The following is a 22,407-nucleotide window of genomic DNA, read 5'->3' as shown; positions in this document are numbered from 1 at the left end:
ACCAATCACGGTGAGGTATACGGCTCTGGAGGGCGGGACATCGGCCGGGCTGTCCAGTGCCTCGCTCACTCACTCATTCATTCCTCCAATCAGCTGGGCGGAGGAGAAGCCGTGAGGCCGATCACTCCGCTCGGCGCGCACACTCCTCCGCTGCTCTCAGCATAGAACTGAATGAGGTGCTATGACCAGTGATCCAGCCTGTGTCAGTGTCTGTAGCCATCTCCGCGATTGAAACGGAGAGCGAAAGTGCACATGCGCCACAAACCCGCGCGACTGAATGTGAAAGATCAACCCGAGACTCATTCCAAGTGGAAAAACATATTACAGAGCCCCAGAGATGTCTCTTTCAAAGCCTGCCGTGAAGAGAAAGGTCGGTGATGAGCACAGACAGTTTCAAGAAAAGTGAGGAGTGCAATATTTCTTTGTTGAACACAGGGGCACCCCGACGTGTCCCATTTACACTGAATAAGTTGCGGTGCACAAGGAATACAATTTGAAACGTAATTGTACTACGAGACATGCTGAGGAGTACGAAAAATACCAGGGAGATGAGAGAGCCAACCAGGTTGCCAGTCTTAAAACATGTCTTCTGAGGCAACAGGATTTCTTCAAGAAGGCTACCAAAGACAGTAATGCAGCAGTCAAAGCTAGCTACGCCGTTTGTGAGTTGATTGATCCTGTGCTAAGTGATCCCAAATGGCTCATGGACTTGGCTTTTCTTGTTGATATCACACATGAGCTTAATGTACTGAACAAGAAGCTACAAGGCCAGGGGCAACTTGTCAGTGCTGCCTATGACAACGTGAGAGCATTCTGCACTAAACTTGTGTTATGGAAAGCCCAGCTCTCTCAGACAAACCTTTGCCATTTCCCAGCATGCAAGGCTCTCGTGGATGCAGGCACACCATTCAGTGGTGAGAAGTATGTTGAGGCCATTTCGAAGCTACAGGAGGAATTTGATCACAGATTTGCAGACTTCAAGACACACAAAGCCACATTTCAAATTTTTGCGGACCCCTTCTGCTTTGATGTGGAAGATGCCCCTCCTGAGCTTCAAATGGAGCTCATTGACCTGCAGTGCAACTCTGCACTCAAAGCCAAGTTCAGGGAGGTGAGTGGAGAAGCAGACAAGCTTGGGCAATTTTTGAGAGAGTTGACCCCCAGCTTCCCTGAACTTTCCCGAAGGTTCAAACGGACCATGTGCCTTTTTGGGAGCACATACTTGTGTGAGAAGCTCTTCTCCACCTTGAACTTCAATAAGTCCAAGTACAGGTCCAGACTTACTGATGAGCATCTTCAAGCTCTACTGAGGGTCTCCACTGCTTCCTCCCTCAAGCCAAATGTGACTATGTGAGAAGAAGCGCTGCCAGGTCTCTAGCAGCAAGGAGTAGGCAAGAGAAGCCGTGTTCAGAATATTTCATGTTCAATGTTCCATTCAAGGTCAGAAAGTTAAAGGTTAAAGAGCTGTTAATACAGACATTTGAAACGGAATAAAAATAATTCATTTTCTCTACTTAGCCAGCCAGTGTATATCTACTGTATGCTCATTAGTATTATTTGGTTTTGTATTACTGATTGATTTATTTTTTATTCATCTTTAAGTTAATTTATTTAATTCATTATTTTTTGTTAAAAAATAAAGATATTTGATAACGTTGGAATGTTTTATCAGTGCTTTTCTTGTGGAAATCCTGATGCGGCCCAGTCTCACCCAGACTCGGCCTCTAGCGGCCCCCAGGTAAATTGAGTTCGAGACCCCTGCTCTAGCTCCTTCTCCCGCTCTCTCTCTCCCTCTCTCGCACTCTCTCTCTCATGCTCTCACAAGCGCTCTCTTTCGCGCTCTCTCGCTCCTTCTCTCAATCTCTCTCTCCTCTCTTGCTCTCGCTCGCTCTCTCACTCCTTTTCTTGCTCTATCTCTCCCTCTCTCACTCTCTCGCACTCTCCCTCGCACTCGCTCTCTCTCGCGCTCTCTCTCGCACTCGCTCTCTCTCGCACTCGCTCTCTCTCGCACTCGCTCCCTCTCGCACTCGCTCTCTTGCGCTCTCTCTCTCGCACTCTCTTCACGCTCTCTCTTGTGCTCTCTCTCGCGCGCGCTCTCTATCTCACACTCTCTCTTGCTTGCTCTCTCTCGCTTGCTCTCGCTCTCCGTGCGCTTTCTCGCACTCTCTCTGTCTTGCTTGCGCGTTCTCCCACATTCTCTCTCTTACTCTTTCTCGCACTCTCTTCTGCTATCTCTTGCACTCCCTCTCTCGTGCGCTCTCTGACTCTCTCTCATTCCTCTCTCGCTCGCGCTCTCTCATGCTCTCACTCGCGCTCTCTTTCGCACGCTCTCGCACTATCTCTCTCTCTCTTTCACTCATTCGCGCTCTATCTCGTGTCGTCCACTCGCGCTCTATCTCGTGTCGTCCGCTCGCGCTCTTTATCGTGTATTCTGCTCTCTCACTTGCTCTTGCTCTCTTTCTCGCACTCCCTCTCTCTCTGACCCTCTCTCACTCCTCTCTCGCTCTCTCATGCTCTCACTCGCGCTCTCTTTCATTCTCTCGCTTTTTCTCGCGCTCTCGCACTCTCCTTCGCACTCTCGCGCTATCCCTCGCACTCTCTCGTGTCGTCCACTCGCGCTTTATCTCATGCCGTCCGCTCGCGCTCTTTATCGTGTCGTCCGCTCGTGCTCTTTCTCGTTCGCTCAAACTCTCCCTTGTTTGCCCGCGCTCTCCCTCGTTCGCTCAAGCTCTCTCAGACTCTCTTGCGATCTCTCGTTCCCTCTCTCGCACACTCTCTCGCTCTCTCTCTTGCTCTCGGACGCTCTCTCATGCTCTCTCTCTCGTGCTCTCTTGCACTCTCCTTCATGCTCTCTCTCCTCTCTCTCTCGCTCCTTCTCTCCCTCTCTTGCTCTCTCCCACTCTCTCTTGCGCTCTCCCTCATTCGCGGACTCCCTCTCTCTCACTAGCTTCTGCTCTCTCTCACTTGCTCTTGCACTCTCTCTCTCGCACTCTTCTTTGCGCTCTCTCTCACTCTCTCACAAGCACTCTTTTTCACGCTCTCTCGCTCCTTCTCTCGGTCTCTCTCTCCTCTTGCTCTCGCTCTCTCTCGCTCTTTTTCTTGCTCTCTCTTACTCTTTTTCTTGCTCTATCTCTCCCACTCTCACTCTCTCGCACTCTCCTTCGCATTCTCCCTCGCACTCGTGCTCACTCTCTCGCCTCGCTCTCGCGCTCTCCTTTGCATTCTCCCTCGCACTCGCGCTCACTCTCTCGCGTCGCTCTCTCTCGCACTCTCTCTCTCGCGCTCGCTCTCTCGCACGCTCTCGATCTCTCATGCTCTCTCTCTCATGCTCTCTCTCTCATGCTCTCTCTCTCTCGCACTCTCTCTCTCGCCCTTGCTCTCTCTCTCTCACGCTCGCTCTCTCGCACTCTCTCTCACACTCGCTCTCTCTCTCACCCTCGCTCTCAAACGCGCTCTCTCTTGCTCCCTCTCTCTCTCCCCCGCTCTCTCTCTCTCTTTTGTGCTCTCTCGCTCTCTCTTGCTCTCTCTTCTGCTCTATTACTCACGCCCGCTAACTCTCTCGCTTGCTCTCTCTCACACTCTCTCTTGCTTGCTCTCTCTCGCTTTCTCTCGCTCTCCGCGCGCTTTCTCGCACTCTCTTGCTTGCGCGTTCTCCCACACTCTCTTGCTCTCCCTTACTCTCTTTCACTCTCTCTTCTGCTCTCTCACTTGCTCTTGCTCTCTCTCGCACTCTCTTCTGCTCTCTCTCACTTGCTCTTGCTCTCTCTCGCGCGCGCTCTCAAACGTGTTCTCTCTCACTCCCTCTCTCTTGCGCTCTCTCTCTCCCTCTCTCTTGCGCTCTCTCTATCTCTCTCTCTTGCGCTCTCTCTTCTGCTCTATCTCTCACACTCTCTCTTGCTTGCTCTCTCTCGCTCTCCGCGCGCTTTCTCGCACTCTCTTGCTTGCGCGTTCTCCCACACTCTCTAGATTGCGCTTGCTCTCTCTCTTGCACTCCCTCTCTCGTGCGCTCTCTGACTCTCTCACACTCTCTCATTCACTCGCGCTCTCTCTCGTGTCGTCCACTCGCGCTCTATCTCGTGTCGTCCGCTCGCGCTCTTTATCGTGTAGTCCGCTCGTGCTCTTTCTCGTTCGCTCGAACTCTCCCTCGTTTGCCCGCGCTCTCCCTAGTTCGCTCAAGCTCTCTCAGACTCTCTTTTGCGCTCTCTCGTTCCTTCTCTCGCAACTCTCTTGTTCCTTCTCTCGCTCTCTCTCTTGCTCTCGGACGCTCTCTCTCGTGCTTTCTCGCAATCTCCTTCGTGCTCTCTCTCTCTCCCTCTCTGCTCTCTCCCTCTCTTGCTCTCTCTCTAGCTCCTCCCTCTCTGCTCTCTCCCTCTCTCGCACTCTCTCTGCTCTGCTCTCTCGCTCCTTCTCTCCCTCTCTTGCTCTCGTTTGCTCTCTCTCTAGCTCCTTCTCCCGCTCTCTCTCCCCCTCTCTCACTCTCTCTCGCTCTCTTATGCTCTCACAAGCGCTCTCTTTCACGCTCTCTCGCTCCTTCTCTCTGTCTCTCTCTCCTCTCTTGCTCTCGCTCCTTTTCTCGCTCTCTCACTCCTTTTCTTGCTCTATCTCTCCCTCTCTCACACTCTCGCGCTCTTCTTCGCATTCTCCCTCGCACTCGCTCTCTCTCACTCTTATTCGCTCTCTCTTGCTCACTCTTATTCGCTCTCTCTCTTGCTCGCTTACTCTCTCTCGCACTCTCCCTGGCTCTCTCTCACTCACTCTCTCTCTCTGACTCTCTCTCGTGCGCTCTCTCTGATTCTCTCTCTCTTGCTTGCTCGCTCTCTTTTCCCTGCTCTCATTCTCTCTCTTGCTCGCTTACTCTCTCTCCTTCGCTATCTTCTGCTCTCTCTTTTGCTCTCTCTTTTGCTCTCTCTCTCTCGCACTCTCGTGCTCTCTCTCACTCCTCTCCCACTCTCTCTCATGCTCTCACAAGCCCTCTCTTGCTCTCGCTCCTTTTCTCGCTCTCTCTTGCTCCTTTTCTTGCTCTATCTCTCCCTCTCTCGCACTCTCCTTCGCATTCTCCCTTTCCCTCGCACTCGCTCTCTCTCGCACTCGCTTTCTCTTGCGCTCTCTCTTGCTCTCTCTTGCTCACTCTCTCACTCCCTCTCTCTTGCACTCTCTCTCTCGTTCGCCCTCTCTCTCCCCCGCTCTCTCTCTTCTGCTCTATCTCTAGCTTGCTCTCTATCTCGCTTGCTCTCTCTCTCTCACACTCTCTTGTTTGCTCTCGCAGGAGGCACTCTTGCTTGCGCGTTCTCCCACACTCTCTCTTGCTCTCGCACTCTCTTCTGCTCTCTCTCACTTGCTCTTGCTCTCTCTTTCGCACTCTTTCTCTCTCTGACTCTCTCTCGCTCCTTCTCTCACTCTCTTCTGCTCTCTCTCACTTGCTCTTGCTCTCTCTTTCGCACTCTTTCTCTCTCTGACTCTCTCTCGCTCCTTCTCTCACTCTCTCTCTCGCTCCTTTTCTCTCGCACTCTCCTTTGCGCTCTCTCTCGTGTCGTCCACTCGCGCTCTATCTCGTGTCGTCCGCTCGCGCTCTTTATCGTGTCGTCCGTTCGTGCTCTTTCTCGTTCGCTCGAACTCTTCCTCGTTCGCCCACGCTCTCCCTCGTTCGCTCAAGACTCTCAGACTCTTTTGCACTCTCTCAGCTCTCTTTTGCGCTCTCGCGTTCCCTCTCTCTCTTGCTCTCTGACGCTCTCTCGCACTCTCCTTCGTGCTCTTCTCTCTCTCTCCCTCTCTCTCCTTCGCTCCCTCTCTTGATCTCGCTTGCTCTCTCTAGCTCTCCTCTCTCTTGCACTCTCTCTGCTCTCTCGCTCCTTCTCTCCCTCTCTTGCTCTCTCTCTAGCTCCTTCTCCCGCTCTCTCTCCCTCTCGCTCCTTTTCTCGGTCTCTCGCTCCTCTCTTGCTCTCGCTCGCTCCTTTTCGCTCTCTCTCACTCCTTTTCTTGCTCTATCTCTTCCTCTCTCACACTCTAGCGCTCTCCTTTGCATTCTCCCTCGCACTCGCGCTCTCTCTCTCTCGCTCTCACTCTTATTCGCTCTCTCTTGTTCTCTTACTCTCTCTCTCGCTCTCTTCTGCTCTCTCTCACTAGCTCTTGCTCTCTCTCTTTCTCTCTCACTCTTATTCGCTCTCTCTTGCTCGCTTACTCTCTCTCTCGTTTGCTCTCTTTCTCGCTCTTTCTTGCTCTCTTTCCCCTGCTCTCTTCTCTCTCTTGCTCGCTTACTCTCTCTCTCTTTCGCCATCTTCTGGTCTCTTTCACTTGCTCTCTTTTGCACTCTCTCTCTCACTCTCTCTCTCATGCTCTCACAAGCGCTCTCTTGCTCTTCTCTCGGTCTCTCTCTCCTCTCTTGCTCTCGCTCTCTTTCGCTCCTTTTCTTGCTCTATCTCTCCCTCTCTCGCGCTCTCCTTCGCATTCTCCCTTTCCCTCGCAATCGCTCTCTCTCGCACTTGCTTTCTCTTGCGCTCTCTCTCTCTCTCCCTCTCATTCGCGCGCTCTCTCTCTCATTCGCGTGCTCTCTCTCTCTTCTGCTCTATCTCTCGCTTGCCCTCTATCTCGATTGCTCTCTCTCACACTCTCTTGCTTGCTCTCTCTCGCTTGCTCTCGCGGTAGGCACTCTTGCTTGCGCGTTCTCCCACACTCTCTCTTGCTCTCTTACTCTCTCTCACACTCTTCTGCTCTCTCTCACTTGCTCTTGGTCTCTTCTGCTCTCTCTCACACTCTTTCTCTCTCTGACTCTCTCTCTCGCTCCTTTTCTCTCACGCTCTCCTTCGCACTCTCTCTCGCTCACTCGCGCTCTCTCTCGTGTCGTCCGCTCGTGCTCTTTCTCGTTCGCTCGAACTCTCCCTCGTTTGCCCGCGCTCTCTCTCGTTCGCTCAAGCTCTCCGACTCTTTTGCGCTCTCTCAGACTCTCTTTTGCGCTCTCTCAGGCTCTCTTTTGCGCTCTCTCTCTCTTGCTCTCGGACGCTCTCTCTCTTGCTCTCGGACGCTCTCTCTCTTGCTCTCGGACGCTCTCTCTCTTGCTCTCGGACGCTCTCTCTCTTGTGCTCTCTCGCACTCTCCTCTCCCTCTCCTTCGCTCCCTCTCTTGCTCTATCTAGCTCTCCTCTCTCTGCTCTCTAGCTCCTTCTCCCGCTCTCTCTCTCCCTCTCTCGCACTCTCTTTCTCATGCTCTCACAAGCGCTCTCTCGCTCCTTCTCTCGGTCTCTCTCTCCTCTCTTGCTCTCGCTCACTCTCTCTCTCCTTTTCTTGCTCTATCTCTCCCTCTCTCACACTCTCTCGCACTCTCTCTCACTCCCTCTCTCTTGCGCTCTCACTCTCTCCTTCGCTCTCTCTCTCTTGCGCTCTCTTCTGCTCTCGCTCTCTTCTGCTCTATCTCTCACGCCCGCTCACTTGCTCTCTCTCTCTTACACTCTCCCGCTTGCTCTCGCTCTCCGCTCGCTTTCTCGCACTCTCTCTTGCTTGCGCGTTCTCCCACATTCTCTCTTGCTCTTACTCTTTCTCGCACTCTATTCTGATCTCTCACTTGCTCTCTTTCTCGCACTCCCTCTCTCTCATGCTCGCTCTCACTCCTCTCATGCTCTCCTTTGCACTCTCGCGCTATCCCTCGCACTCTCTCTCTCGTGTCGTCCGCTCGCGCTCTTTATCGTGTAGTCCGCTCGTGCTCTTTCTCGTTCGCTCGAACTCTCCCTCGTTTGCCCGCGCTCTCCCTTGTTCGCTCAAGCTCTCTCAGACTCTCTTTTGTGCTCTCTGACTCTCTTTCGCGATCTCTCTCTCTGGCACTCCTTTGTGCTCTCTCTCTCGCTCCTCCTCTCCCTGTCTTGCTCTCTCTAGCTCCTTCTCCCGCTCTTGCGCTCTCCCTCGTTCGCTCGCGCACTCCCTCTCTCTCGCTATCTTCTGCTCTCTCACTTGCTCTTGCACTCTCTCTCTGACTCTCGCACTCTTCTTCGCTCTCTCTCATGCTCTCACAAGCACTCTCTTTCGCGCCTTCTCTCTCGCTTTTTTTTTCTCTCTCTCTCTCTCACTCCTTTTCTTGCTCTATCTCTCCCTCTCTCACGCTCTCGCACTCTCCTTTGCATTTTCCCTTGCACTCGTGCTCTCTCTCTCGCACGCTCCTTTGCATTCTCTCTCTCTCGCGCTCACTCACTCTTTCCCCCGCCCTCACTCTCTTTCTCTCGCTCGCTTACTTTCTCTCTCTCTTTTTCTCTCTTGTGCTCTTGCTCCTTTTTCTCGCACTCTATTCTGCTCTCTTGCTCGCGCGTTCTCCCACACTGTCTCTCTCTCTCTCCCTCCCTCTTCTCCCCCTCCCCGCAAGCGAATGCCGATACGGTCAGTTATTTCAAAATAGAAAAGATAAACAGGTAAAACGCTAAACAAATTTTATTTTGATGTATATGAATGGAATTCAAGAAAAAATTAATCTTGCATAAAACTTGAAAAAACTCGTTCCTGTCACTGCTCACTCGGGGCACAGCCCTGGGACCTAGGTCCCAGGTAGCCATCTCTGCTAGGGCGCTGCCGTCTAAACCTAGTTAAACTTGCTCTAACTGGCTAGATGCGAGTAGCCATGATTTTTAAATAAAACAAAATTCCACTTTGATTTTTTTTTGTATTTCTTGCTCGAAAGTAACATACAACTATTGCAGTAATATGAACAATCGAAATAATTGAGATATTTTGACATTAGAAGCAATATGACTGCCACAAAATCTTAAACCTCTGGTAAGAAAATTGTATTTTTGGTAATTAGAAAGCATCAGGTTCTCATCAGGACAGACTTATTTCTTTTTCAAATTGAATAATTTGATATTATGCATTAACAAAGACAGGCATATTAACTTCCTTATGATATTTACCCTAATAATGTTTTGATTCATACAGTATCTCAGACTAACTAACCACTTGTGATGATTTTTCTTAAGATTTTCCCTTCAAAGTAAGACATTTGTACTCCCTATTAAAACCATGAATATTGAGGTGAAAATTGGGAATCGGCGTCGTGAGAAATTGTAAAATTCAATAACTTCAAGGCAATTTTCAGGGTGTGGCTTATACGCACGGGTGGCTTATATGCGAGTATATACGGTGTATATATAAATATACACATTCTATTTGTCGACTGCTGGGTGGCATGAACAAGGCTGGCAGTGAATGAATGAATAGCCTACTAATTTGCTATGTAACTTTTACTTTGAAAACAAAGAGCAAAATTCAAGTATTTACAACACGATCAATCATGTCGAAAAATACAATACAGTAACATTGGTTTAACAATGAGATGTCTAAGCACATTCGATGTGGGAAGCATGGTTTCGATTCACACTTGGTGGAGGTGCAGTTGTGAGTGTGAATGGTTGTCTGTCTCTATTTGTGCCTTACCACAGACTGGCAGCCAGTTTAGAGTGTAGTCTGTCTTTAAACTAAGATGGGCTCCAGCATCCTGTGACCCTGACAAGGATAAAGCGGTGCTGAATAATACATTAAATAATTAAAATAAAAGACCCAAATAATTATACAAAGCATATCATCAGGGAAAACCCAAATACATATCTCAATCATACTTTGAATGTGCATAGCAGTATAGTTCACAACAATCTTTTTATTTTTTTCAGCAAAAAAAGGCTAGCTTGTGGTGTCTTGAGGAATTAAAATCAGTCCCTTAAAAATAATACAGGACCATTCTCGGAATGATTTTTGATTTATTTGTTCATCCTTAACCTCATTCACTGCAGCTCCTACCCTATTACGTAACATAATCCTCCTCGTCAATTCGTTCTGATTTAATGTCATCTGGGTGAGGAATAGGTAGGTTTGGTATTGTAGTTCTGGTACAGACATACCATTCCTTGATATTAGGCAATTCAGGTACGGCTGGGTTGACTGATAGCTGGCTCCTTGCTGGGGTCCTATGAATCTGTTGATGCTGCTGGGCCAGCTGATTCTTGAGTCCGGACAGAGATAGGTCCAAAGGCATTGCCAATGGAGATGAACATGGTTGTAGTTTGTGGTTTATTTTATCAGATATACTGTGATCACACTCTAAATGTGTGTTCTTAATGCTGTATGATGGTGACATGTGGTTAATTTTAAGGTCAAGTGGTTCAAGAAGAGGCTGAGGTCGTTGATGTTGATGAACAGCATCATATATGTCATAGGGGTCCGAGGTAGGTGATGATTTGATGTGGATTTTCATGTGCTTGCGCAAGGAGCTTGGATGTGTATATGACTTGTTACAGCCCAGAGCCTTACAGTCATATGGTTTTGAAGAGCTGTGGACTTGTGAATGCTTCTTGCGGTCACTACTGTTGGCAAAGCGACGCTCACAAAATTCACACTGGAATGGTTTCTCACCTGCGACACAAACAAAGTTCAGAATCACAGCATCATTTAATAACACTGAAGTAAAAAAAAGATCATGGTAAAGGTCATGCAATAATTGGAGAAATTCATTTTTGGGGGGAAAAAAATTATATATATATATATATATATATATATATATATATATATATATATATATATATATATTTATAGCAAAAAATGCACTAAAATCCACTTCCTAGCAACATTACTGCAGCTAGAGCTGCGACACATAAAAAATAATCAATAAATCAATGCACAAAAATGGGGTAAAATCCACTTCCTAGCAGCAGTTCATGATTAAATTCAAATACTGGAGCTTTTCACACATTAAAACCAGGCCAGGGGGGCGATTTTCCCGGGAAAAGACAGCGATAAACGTCAAAGGCGTACGGGCAAACATTGCCCGAAAATGGGGTAAAATCCAGCCGAAAACAGCATTTATTGTTTAAATACAAATACTGGAGCTTCTTAGACATCAGAACCGGGCCCGGAGTATCATTTCCCCGGTAAAAAGACAGCGATGAACGTCGATACGTCCATACGTGAAACGGCAAAAAATGCACTAAAATCCACTTCCTAGCAACATTTATTGATTGAATACAAATACTGGAGCTTTTGAGACATTACAACCAGGCCAGGGGGGTGATTTCCCCGGGAAAAGACAGCGATGGACGTCAACGGCGAAACGGCAAAAATTGCACTAAACTCCACTTCCTAGCAGCATTTAGTGATTAAATACAAACCCTGGAGCTTAAATACAAACACTGGAGCTTTTCAGATATCAGAACCGGGCCCACAATTAAAATGCTATTTAGGAATATAGCCATATTTTACTCACCAAAAATCATTTTTAACTGTACACAATATCCATCCAAAATTGGTCCAAAATGGCGGCGCACACGGATGCAGCGGCTTTTTGCTCTCCAGTTTGGTGTTTTCTTTTCTCAATCCTATCGTTATATACCAACATCTGCGAGGCAAACTTTTCCTGCAGTCGCCACGACTTAATTGCTATCGGAAGGAGATGAGATATATCCGATGTCACAACAAACTACCAACGAACCTACGATATCCCCGAGGGCATCTCGAGACCTCCGGGATCTTCGTGGATAGTCAGCCCACTCAAAGCACGTCGAAGGAGGCGAAGGCGGCGGAGAGAAAGGAAGCAAAAGCGGGGTTGTCGGGCGGGCCTTGCTGCTAAGCTAAGTCAACAACCACACCGAGCACTGCTTCCGAGTATCTTTTTGACCAACGCCAGATCCATCACCCACAAAATGGATGAGTTGGAACTTCGAATTGCTACCAACAGCTTTGTTAAGAACTGTAACAATATTCTCATCACGGAAACGTGGCTACACCCGCAAATCCCTGACGCTGCGGTATCGCTAGCTAGCCGAACGCTTTTTCGGAACGATCGTTCAAAGGAACTAACAGGCAAAAGCAGAGGAGGAGGACTTTGCTTGTTCATACATAATGAATGGTGTGGTGACAGTAGGATCATTGACACTCACTGTTCCCCGGACTTAGAGCTATTGGCAGTACGATGTAGGCCCTACTTTCTACCGAGAGAGCTAACGGTCGTCATAGTAACGGCGATCTATATTCCTCCTGATGCTAACGTCAACACGGCACTAAACTCCTGCTAATGGCTGTAAACAAACAACAGTTTGACCACCCCGATGGAGTCTTTATTGTTGCTGGTGACTTCAACAGAGCATGTTTAAAGACTGTTCTACCTAAGTTTATCCAATACGTAAAATGTCACACGAGGGGAGACAAAACTCTTGACCATGTTTATTCTAACATCAAACATGCTTACAAAGCCACTTCCCTCCCTCACCTAGATGGATCAGATCACCTCTGTCTAGCCCTCACCCCAGTATACACTCCATTCCGGAGGCTAACAAGGCCACAAATAAAGACAATAAAAACTTGGCCTGAGGACGCCCTTTCTCAGCTGCAGGACTGTTTTTTCCGCACCAACTGGGAACTCTTTGAACACGACAACCTCCAGGACTATACGGACGCTGTACTTTCCTATATCAAAAACTGCATGGACGACGTCACTAGAAATAAACAAATGCGGGTTTTTCCTAACCAAAAACCCTGGATGACCAAGGAGACACAGCCACTCATCAAATGCCGTAACACCGCTTTCAGATCAGGGGACAAGATGAAATATAGAGCTGCCAGAGCTGAGCTGAAAAGAGGCATTAAAAAGGCCAAGGCAGAATATACTAAGAAAATTGAGGAGCACTTCACAGAAAATAACCCAAAGAAGATGTGGCAGGGAATACGACATATTACCAACTACAATAACAATAATATGTCTGTTAACGCAGATGCCTCACTAGCGGAGGAACTGAACCGTTTCTTTGCCCGCTTTGAGACTGACAAATCAGACCCAGTCTCAACACCCCCGCCACTACCCTGCAGCAATACACTGAAGTTCCAGGAACAGGAAGTGAGACTGGAAATGCGGTCTGTGAATACCAGGAAGGCTGCTGGCCCAGATGGAGTACCTGGGAAGGTGCTCAAAGCCTGTGCTGACCAGCTGGCTGGAGTCTTCACAAAAATCTTCAATTGTTCCCTGCAACAATCCATCATTCTGCTACTGTCACAATGAAATTTCCCGAATACGGGATGAATAAAGTTATCCAATCCAATCCCATCCTGCCTGAAATCTGCCACCATTATATCTGTCCCCAAAAAGCCAACCATTGACAGCATGAATGATTATAGGCCTGTTGCTCTCACGCCTGTGATCATGAAGTGCTTTGAAAAGTTGATAGCCCGCCATATCAGGAATACAATCTCTCCCTCAGTTGACCCTCACCAGTTTGCTTATAGAGCTAACAGGTCCACTGAGGATGCTATCACCATTGCTCTACATACAGCATTGAGCCACCTCGAACACCATGGGAATTACGTGAGGACGCTTTTCATTGACTATAGCTCAGCCTGCAACACCATGAAACCGGACATTCTGACTGACAAACTCTCCCACCTTGGACTATTCTCCTCCATCTGCTGTTGGATAAAGAACTTCCTAACCAACCGACCACAAACTGTTAGACTTGGTTCCCACCTTTCTTCCTCCATTACACTGAGCACTGGCTCCCCTCAAGGCTGTGTACTGAGTCCTCTTCTGTACTCCTTGTACACTTATGACTGTACACCAACCCACCAGTCTAACTACATCATCAAATTTGCTGATGACACCACTGTGGTCGGACTCATCTCAGAAGGGGATGAAGCGGCCTATAGAGACGAGGTCAACAAACTGTCTTTGTGGTGCTCGATGAACAACCTCACACTGAACAACACAAAAACTAAAGAAATAATCCTGGACTTCCGCAAACAGAGCACAGATCTGGCCCCACTCCTCATAAATGGAGTTCGTGTAGACAGGGTCCAGTCCTTTAAATTCCTGGGGGTCCACGTCACAGACAAGCTCTCCTGGTCCACAAACACCACGGCAGTAGTGAAGAAGGCCCAGAAACGACTCAATTTCGTGAGGGTACTCAGGAGGAACAACTTGGACACTAAGCTTCTGGTAACTTTCTATAAAGCCACTGTGGAGAGCATCCTGGCATACGGCATCACAGTGTGGTACACTGGAAGCACGGCAGCAGACAAAAAGGCCATGCAGAGAGTGATTAACACTGCCCAGAGGATCGTCGGCTGCTCTCTGCCCTCACTGGAAGATATTGCCAGCCCTCGTTACCTCAGCAGAGCCGGGAACATTGTTGGGGACCCGGACCACCCTGGTCACAACCTGTTCCAGCTGCTTCCCTCTGGCAGGCGCTACCGGTCTCACAAAGCACGGACAAAGAGGCTTAAGGACAGCTTCTTTCCCACACCCATCAGGACTCTGAATTGCAGTAGCACGACACACAATCCCCTCTGTGTAACAACTTCGGGGTGAGGAAACATGAAGGACGTTGGGCGGTGATCTGCCTCCTGCTGGCTGACTGAAGGTAAGTAAGCAGACAGTGGGAGGGAAGTGATCCATTTTATTCTTTGTTGGCATCGGTGAGGCAAACCTTTTCGCAGTCGCCGGGAGTTGGTTGCGCTCGGGAGGTGATGCGATGTATCCATCACGGCAGAGTGCCAGCAAGTCTGAAACTATCACTTGGTTGGGCTCTTGCCTGGGAAAAGCGCACTTTGTGGAGAAGCACTTTCAATTTCGTCATACGCAGCTGGGTATGATGACAATTAGGCTTTTGTCTAGTCAATGATGATGACAAGCCTAAGTCTGATTTTATTTTTATTTTTATTTTTTTTATCCTTTCTTTCTTCCTTCTTTTCTATCGCCATCGAAGCTAATGCTGAAAGTCGAGCCTGGCCTGTTGTATTTCTGGCATAGTCCGTCTTGAAAATGGCTTTAAATCAACACACCAATATATTTGCTTGTGCAGTTCGCTGCAGATAGTTTGGTAGCTCTGGCTAATCACTAGCCAATCATAGTTGGTGAAAGCGATGACGTATCCCTGTGCCTGTGACAAGGCATTGTGGTGTTGCCAACTCGAAATCTGATTGTTTAAAGCAACAGTCTTATCGACGCTTGTTTAATGCAGCAAAGCCTGCAGAACTGATTGTGAAGGCCTTTAGGCAGATTTCTGACCCTGGCAACAAATAATGGCTGAAATGTGATTGGTTAAATGCTTCAATATCAAAACACACATCTGGAAGCAGTGCAACCATGGGGAAAAGCAATGAAAGGAAACTAACAGACAACTTAGAATTATTTAATAAGTATTGATGGACAAAATATTATATATAATTCAGATATTTCGACGGCCCGCCACTCAACTGAAGACATCATCACCATTGGTAACCATTGGTCATCACCATTTTTTCAGCCTCACAAAGAGAAACTGTAAATTTAACTTGCATATGGCCATTTACAAAAAAATAAAATAAAAGAGAACGCCTTGGGATCTTCGGATGAGATGCCTGGGGAGAGGGAGGTCATATTCATTTTCCATACCACTTATCCTCACAATGATGTTGGAGGTCAGAACTGTGAAGCTGACATGCTAACCACCACGCAAGTACAATACTTGAGAAACTGTAATACTACTGTGATTCTGGAAGTGAAATACGAGGGTGTCAGGAAGTAGAAAGCAGTCTTTAAACGATTCTCAAAGTAAAACATTGGCGGATCCCTTCCGTGAAGACATGACATCAATTGGCCCTTGGGGTTGCTGAAGCAAACTTGTGTGTGCAAAAAAAATGGTTTTGCTATTGGATAAAGTTGTGCTTGCGACATTTTTTGAGATTATGGAGTCTCGGCAAATTGTGTGATGTGGTTGGAAACCGGATGGGGATTTAGCTTATTATGGCCTAATGGTGGTCTTCTCTAAAATGCAATACATTCACAGCTAAAAAGCAACATTTCCAACATGATACCTTTGTAAACAGAGCAAAACAAGGAATTTGTGACAGATAAGCTTTGTGTGAGAGGAGAAATCCTGCTTTTGCAGCGAGTCTAAAGCTCAGAGTTAGCGGCTAAGAGCGTGCTTCCGTTAAACATTTCAGAATAAGAGCAAAACATGGTCTGCAAGAAATGCAGGGTTCTGCGGCTACTTTTTGATTTTTCGGATTTTACACAAGTAATTGCTTATATATATGTATGTGTATGTATGTATATATATACATACATACACATACATATATAAGCACATATATATATATAATATATATAACATATATATATTATATATGTTAAGACCTACCGTATGCATGCATGTACATCTGTGTATGTATGTATATACATACACATAGATATGTATATGTATATATATATATACATATATATACACATATACACACATACGTGTACATGCACATATATATACATACACAGATGTACATGCATGCATACAGTAGGTCTTAACACTCAGCCATTTTTTGTTAAAGAGCCTGACAGCTGATGGGAGGAAGGATCTGCGGAAGCGCTCCTTCCTGCAATGAGGGTGCCGCAGTCTATTGCTAAAAGAGCTTCGGAGGGACTCCACAGACTCATGCAGGGGGTGGGAGGTGCTGTCCATGATGGACATCATCCTGGTCAGCATCCTCCGCTCTCCCACTTCCTCCACAGAGTCCAAAGGACTGCCCAGAACAGAGCTGGCCCTCCTGACCAGCTTATTCAGCCTGTTCCTGTCCGTCTCCGTGCTCTAAAGGACCGTAGACTCCTCAGTAGGTAGAGGCGGCTCTGGCCCCTTTTATACAGGGCATCTATGTTTGTGGACCAGTCTAGTTTGTTGTTGAGGTGAACACCTAGGTACTTAAAATTCTCCACGATTTCAATGTCTGTACCCTGGATGTTCACCTGAGTGGTCTGTTGAGAATTCCTCCGAAAATCAATGACCATTTCCTTTGTCTTACTGGTGTTGATGTAGAGGTGGTTTTGCCTACACCAGTCAACAAAGGCTGTGATGACTCCCCTGCACTCCAGGTCGTTCCCGTCCGTCACTCGTCCAACAATAGCGGTGTCATCAGAGAACTTCTGGAGGTGGCAGGTGTCTATATTATGTTTGAAGTCTGATGTGTAGAGGGAGAAGAGGAGTGGGGAGAGCACTACGCCTTGTGGGGCCCCCATGCTGCAAGCTACCACATCAGACGTACAGTACTGGAGTCTCACATATTGTGGTCTGTCAGTGAGGAAGTCGATGATCCATGGGGCTAGGTGGTTCCTTACTCCAGCCTCTTCCAGTGTCCCTCTCAGTAGGACCGGCTGAATGGTGTTGAACGCACTGGATAGGTCAAAAACATCATTCTCAGCGTGCTGCTACAGGTGTGAAAGAGACCTGTGCATCAGGTAGGTGGTAGCATCTTCCACACCAATGCCTGGACGATAGGTGAACTGCAGAGGGTCCAGCTCTGCATTCATCAGGGGGCTGAGGCAATTGAGGATGATTCTCTCTAATGTCTTGATCAGGTGAGAGGTTAATGCTACCGGGCTGAAGTGGTTTGGCTCCCTGGGGTTCGCAGTCTTTTGAACTGGGACCACACAGGAAGTTTTCCACAAGGTGGGGACCTTCTGCAGACTGAGGCTGAGGTTGAAAATATGCAGAATCACTTTGCCAAGCTGATCCGCACACTCTCTCAGTAGTCTGGAGCTGAAGCCGTCTGGACCGGTAGCCTTCCTTGCCTCGATCTTCTTTAGCTGTTTTATCACCTGATAAAACATTACTTCGACAGTAATGCAGAGACCGGTGGAATAGGGGGAGGAAGAGGAGAACGAGGGGGTAGAGTTGCTTCTGGTCTGGGGGGTCAGGGGAGTGGGGGCAGGACTGACTAAAGAACTGATTCAGTTCACTGGCCCACTCCCTGTCTCCGGACTCCGGGTCTCTCTCACTGTTGCCTTCATGGACCGAAATGGTCCTCAAGCTCCTCCAGAGCTCTTTGGTGTTGCCTCTCTGGAGTTGGTTCTCTAGCTTTCTCCTGTAGATGGTCTTTTCCTTCCTTATCTCTCTCTTCAGCTCCTTCTGGACCATTTTCGGACTCTCTTTCTCCCCAGACCTAAAAGCCCTTTTCTTCTTGTTCAGGAGGGCTCTTAGATCCCTGGTGACCCACGGCTTACTGTTGGAGAAACAACGGACCTTCTTGGCGGGTACAATGTTCTCAACACAGAAGTTAATATAATCTGTGATGCAGTGGGTCAAGCTGTCAATATCTTTCCCATGTGAATTGCACAGCACCTCCTTCTCAAAACAGTCCCTTAGTACCATGCTGGTCTCCTCGGTCCATCTTTGTATGATCCTCGTGGTAGGTTTTATTTTCCTCACCATAGGGATGTAGGTGGGGATCAGATGGACCTGGTTGTGGTCTGAGCGGCCCATTGGGGGCAGGGGGACTGAGCTGTATGCCTCCTTTGTGTTGGCATACAGCAGGTCCAGAGTTTTTTGTTCCCTGGTGTGGCACTTCACATACTGAGTGAAGGTGGGGAGAGTAGAAGCCAGGGGAGCATGGTTAAAATCACAAGGAGAGACTGGGGGTGTGACGTCTGCAGCCGGGACACAGTAGCGTGAAGCAGCTCGCGAGCGACTGCCGCATCAGCCGAAGGAAGTATATACGCAGTTATTACGATAACATGCGAGAACTCCCGTGGGATGTAAAACGGCCTGATGCTAACAGCTACTAGCTCGATATCTCGAGTGCAAAGTTGCTCCTTCACAGTAATATGATGGCTGCACCATCTACTATTAATAAAAACAGCTAGTCCCCCACCTTTCTTCCTACTGCTCTCCTCAGCATTTCTGTCCGCCCTCACCAGCTGAAAGCCATCTAAGGAGACGAGAGTCCGGTGTTAGTTCATTCAGCCAGGTCTCCGTGAAGCACAATGCAGATTCTCCGATATTGTCGTTGTTGTTTGGTAAGCGCCGTTAGCTCTTCCATCTTATTGGGGAGAGATTTTACGTTCCCCATAATAATAGAAGGAATGATGGGTCTGAAGCGTCGCTTTCTCTCCTGACATTTTTGTCCAGCTCTGCATCATCTTCTCTTCCTCTTTAACTCCACGGGGAGGTCCAGGTCCAGGGGAATCCAGGTGTTGCGTAGCGCTAACAGCTGATCCTTTGTGTAAAACAGCGGAGGCATGGCTGAGTGGGTCAAAAATGTAATGTCCAGAATTTGCAAGGATAAACTAAACTAATAGATCAAAGACTGCCTCTCGCACAACTTGAGTCTTGGAGTAGAGTCTTGAAAGTAAAGTTTTAAAACATTTAAGTATGGAATATAATATATAAAGTGAAGTAACAAGTAAAATCTTAAGAGACAATAAACGTAAAAATAAAGGATAAAAAAGCTGTAAAAACACAGAATACGAGGGAGGGTTTAGGGACCTACTGCAACAAGCATCCGCTTTGAACGGCGCCTATAATGATTCATTTATTTATGTATGTGCTTTATGTAGACCGGTTATCTACGAAACAATGAATGGAATGGGCAAAGCTCGAACGGAATACAATATATATTGACTGCTACTAAAAAACTTTAGAGGCAAAACTATTGCCACCTTAATTCTATGTACAAACAGCTAAACTGATAGCATTAACGGAGGTGTATAACTTAATGCAAAACATGGGGGTTATTATTTTTTTTACAAACGGTTAATATGTTCATGTTATCATTAGAGGATTATTAGTTTCACATGATTATATACTTGCTTGAAATGAAGAATATATTTAGCTTTACTATTAAACTTAGTTTCATATTATTATTATATGGTGGCTTGCAACGAAGTAAATGCTTTGCTGCTGAGAACTTTAGGTAGACTAAACACCAAAATGCCTTGGACCTTGGATTGCTTGGAGCAAACTAAACAAAGAAGATTCAAAACACCTTGAGCTGTACATGACTTTCAAACCTTCATTTGTATTGACTATATTGACGTCTCACTTGTTTCCCCACCCCTCCCTTGAGAGTTGAGACATCCATTATAACTAGCAGTGGTGGACCGTCAGGGCCTGCAAGGCCTTCTCTGCTGGCCTAAAAAAAAATCAGACTGGTGTTAATTATATTTTGTCCATGGATACAATATAATTCCAAATTGTCTGTCAGTTTCCTTTCATTGCTTTTCCCCTGGTTGCGCTGCTTCTAGATGTGTGTCTTCATATTTGAACATTTAACCAATCACATTTCAGCCAATATTTGTTGCCAGGGTCAGAATTCACCTGGAGGCCTTCACAATCAGTTCTGCAGGCCCTGCATCATAAAATAAGCGTCGGTAAAACTGTTGCTTTAACCAATCAGATTTCAAATTGGCGAAACCAAGGCCTTTTCGCAGGCATAGGGATACGTCATCGCTTTCAGAAACTATGATTGGCTAGTGATAGTGTACTAGCCAGCGCTAGCAAGCTGTACCTGTTGCGGGCTGCACAAGCAAATTTATTGTTGTGTTGATTTAATAGCGGTTTTGTCAACCCACAATGGCTGAAGGAGGAGAAAAAATTGATTTGGCTGCAGATTTACTGTCAAAGCCCTTTTCAAGAAAAGATGGACATCATTAAGAATGGTCGGACAACCCCATAGCTAGAGTGTCGAGTGGAGCTATACAGATCAGCGAGAAAGTTCTCTGGGAATTGGAGCTCCACAACGAAAAGCTGAAGAAAAATAGGTCAATCTTGAAAAGACTGATAGACTGTCATTTTTTTGGGCATGCAGAAAGTTTCATGTCGGGGACATGATGAAAGCGCTGGATCCAAATACAAAGGAAACGATTTGGAGCTTCTTTCTCTTATTGCTGAGAGAAACACGGATTTACATTATCACCTGTCCACTATTAAAGTGTTTAGCGGGACGTCAGGAAAAATACAAGCGACCTGCTATTACTGAAGTGATGGAGGAAGAGATCAGAAGGGAAGTTAATAAAGCAATGTTTTTCTCTGTTATGGTGGATGAGACGACAGACATAAGTAACGCAGCCTAGCTTCATGTTGGAATATGTAGTTATTTTGTCAATACACCCAATATGACGGCAAGCACACTAATTTGGTGCTCGCCGTCATTACGGGTGGATTGACAAAAGAACTCCAGCCGCTATTATATATTATATATGGATCAATATTGAGCCGCAACAGCTCTCGCAACTACGGCAAGCAGCCCCCCGACTCTATTTTCCCCGTAGAAAAAGTAGTGCGCAGTGACTGCTGAGATATATAGTTCTTTTGTCAACCAATTGACAGCGGCCCATTTACTAGGGTGGATTTACAAAATAACTCCTACAGCTAGATGTAGGCGTCAACAGAGCATTCAGAGCTAGACTGCAAACTATATATATATAAATATTTTATATATGGATCAATATTGAGCCGCAACAGCTCTCGCAACTACGGCAAGCAGCCCCCGACTCCATTTCCGGTGCGCGGTGAATGCTGAGATATATAAAACAGCGTTTCATTTCGGTTGAGCTCGATCCAGCACATTAATTCTATGTTTGCCGTCATTCCCAGTGGAAGTCTCAACTGTGGTCCGAGCTTTCAGGACGGCAGAAATTACTGACTCGATTAATGACGACTTTGGTGAGACGGAGACGTGCATGTTGGATGCCGCATTCGCCCACCTGTTCAACATGAGTTATTATGCTATTGCCGTGTCACGAAAATACTAATACCTTAACCTCGGAGAAAATAAAAAAAACTGTTGTTTATTTATGTTGGGAGTGAATGCAGTTGTCAGAAAGCTGATTTGTAATCTATTAATAAAGTTTGGCTGACCTATCTGACTGTTTTGTTGACATTCCCTTTAGCGCAGCACCATCTAGTAGATGCATAACGTAACCACAGCCCCTGCTGTAGACCCGTATAATGCGGTGCGGTAGACCAGTGTAATGCGGAGCGGTGCGCCATACAATGCGTTGCGCCTTATATATGGAAAAAATTAAAATGTGTCATTCATTGAGGGTGCGCCTTATAATGCCTTATAGTCGTGAAAATACGGTACCCAGAGGAAACTCATGCAGGGGAGAACATGCAAACTCCACACAGGTGGCCCGACCTTGATTTGAACCCAGGACCCCAGAGCTGTGAGGCCGACGCGCTAACCATGCACCCCACCGGGCGGCCCAGTTTTATTGCCATGAAATACTTGGGTTCAGGGTTGGATTGATTCAGACGTAGCACTACTGAAGGCCTAGGTGTGAAATGCATGGCCCGCCACTGGTAACTAGTATTATTATATGGTGGCTTGCAGCGAAGTACAGACGCTCCCCTACTTACGAACATTCAACTTACGAACAACGGTACATACGAACATGTCTGCAAATTGCGTTTAAGTCGAAAAATGTTCGTAAGTCCAATTTTGTATTTTTTTCCGAGTAGTGCTTCTTTCCGCCGCTAATACCGACGCCTGGCGCTGTGAGGGCTCAACTCACCCAGCATCTACCTTCTTCGTTGCAATGCGGAAGTGCGTGTACGTATCTCCAGTGGGCAAAGAACCTTTTTCATTTGTATCATTAAATATCTCTTGCATCCATTACTGAATATGGCTAGTAAAAAGCGAAAGGCTTCTA

At 47.0% G+C, this 22,407-nt stretch overlaps 1 long non-coding RNA gene across 1 annotated transcript; it reads right to left on the bottom strand.

Moving 5' to 3' along the window:
* Window positions 1-8,393: 8,393 nt before the first annotated feature.
* LOC144084528 (uncharacterized) lies at window positions 8,394-15,028 on the bottom strand. The gene is made up of 2 exons (XR_013303840.1): window positions 14,435-15,028; window positions 8,394-14,362 (listed from the first exon to the last, which is right to left on the bottom strand). It is a non-coding gene; the product is annotated as an uncharacterized LOC144084528 (long non-coding RNA).
* Between the last annotated feature and the right edge of the window lie 7,379 nt (window positions 15,029-22,407).

The sequence above is a fragment of the Stigmatopora argus genome, chromosome 11, assembly GCF_051989625.1.
Source record: "Stigmatopora argus isolate UIUO_Sarg chromosome 11, RoL_Sarg_1.0, whole genome shotgun sequence".
NCBI lineage: Eukaryota > Metazoa > Chordata > Actinopteri > Syngnathiformes > Syngnathidae > Stigmatopora > Stigmatopora argus.
The sequence above is the reverse complement of the archived record's forward strand: the minus strand, read 5'-3'. Positions and strand labels throughout refer to the sequence as shown.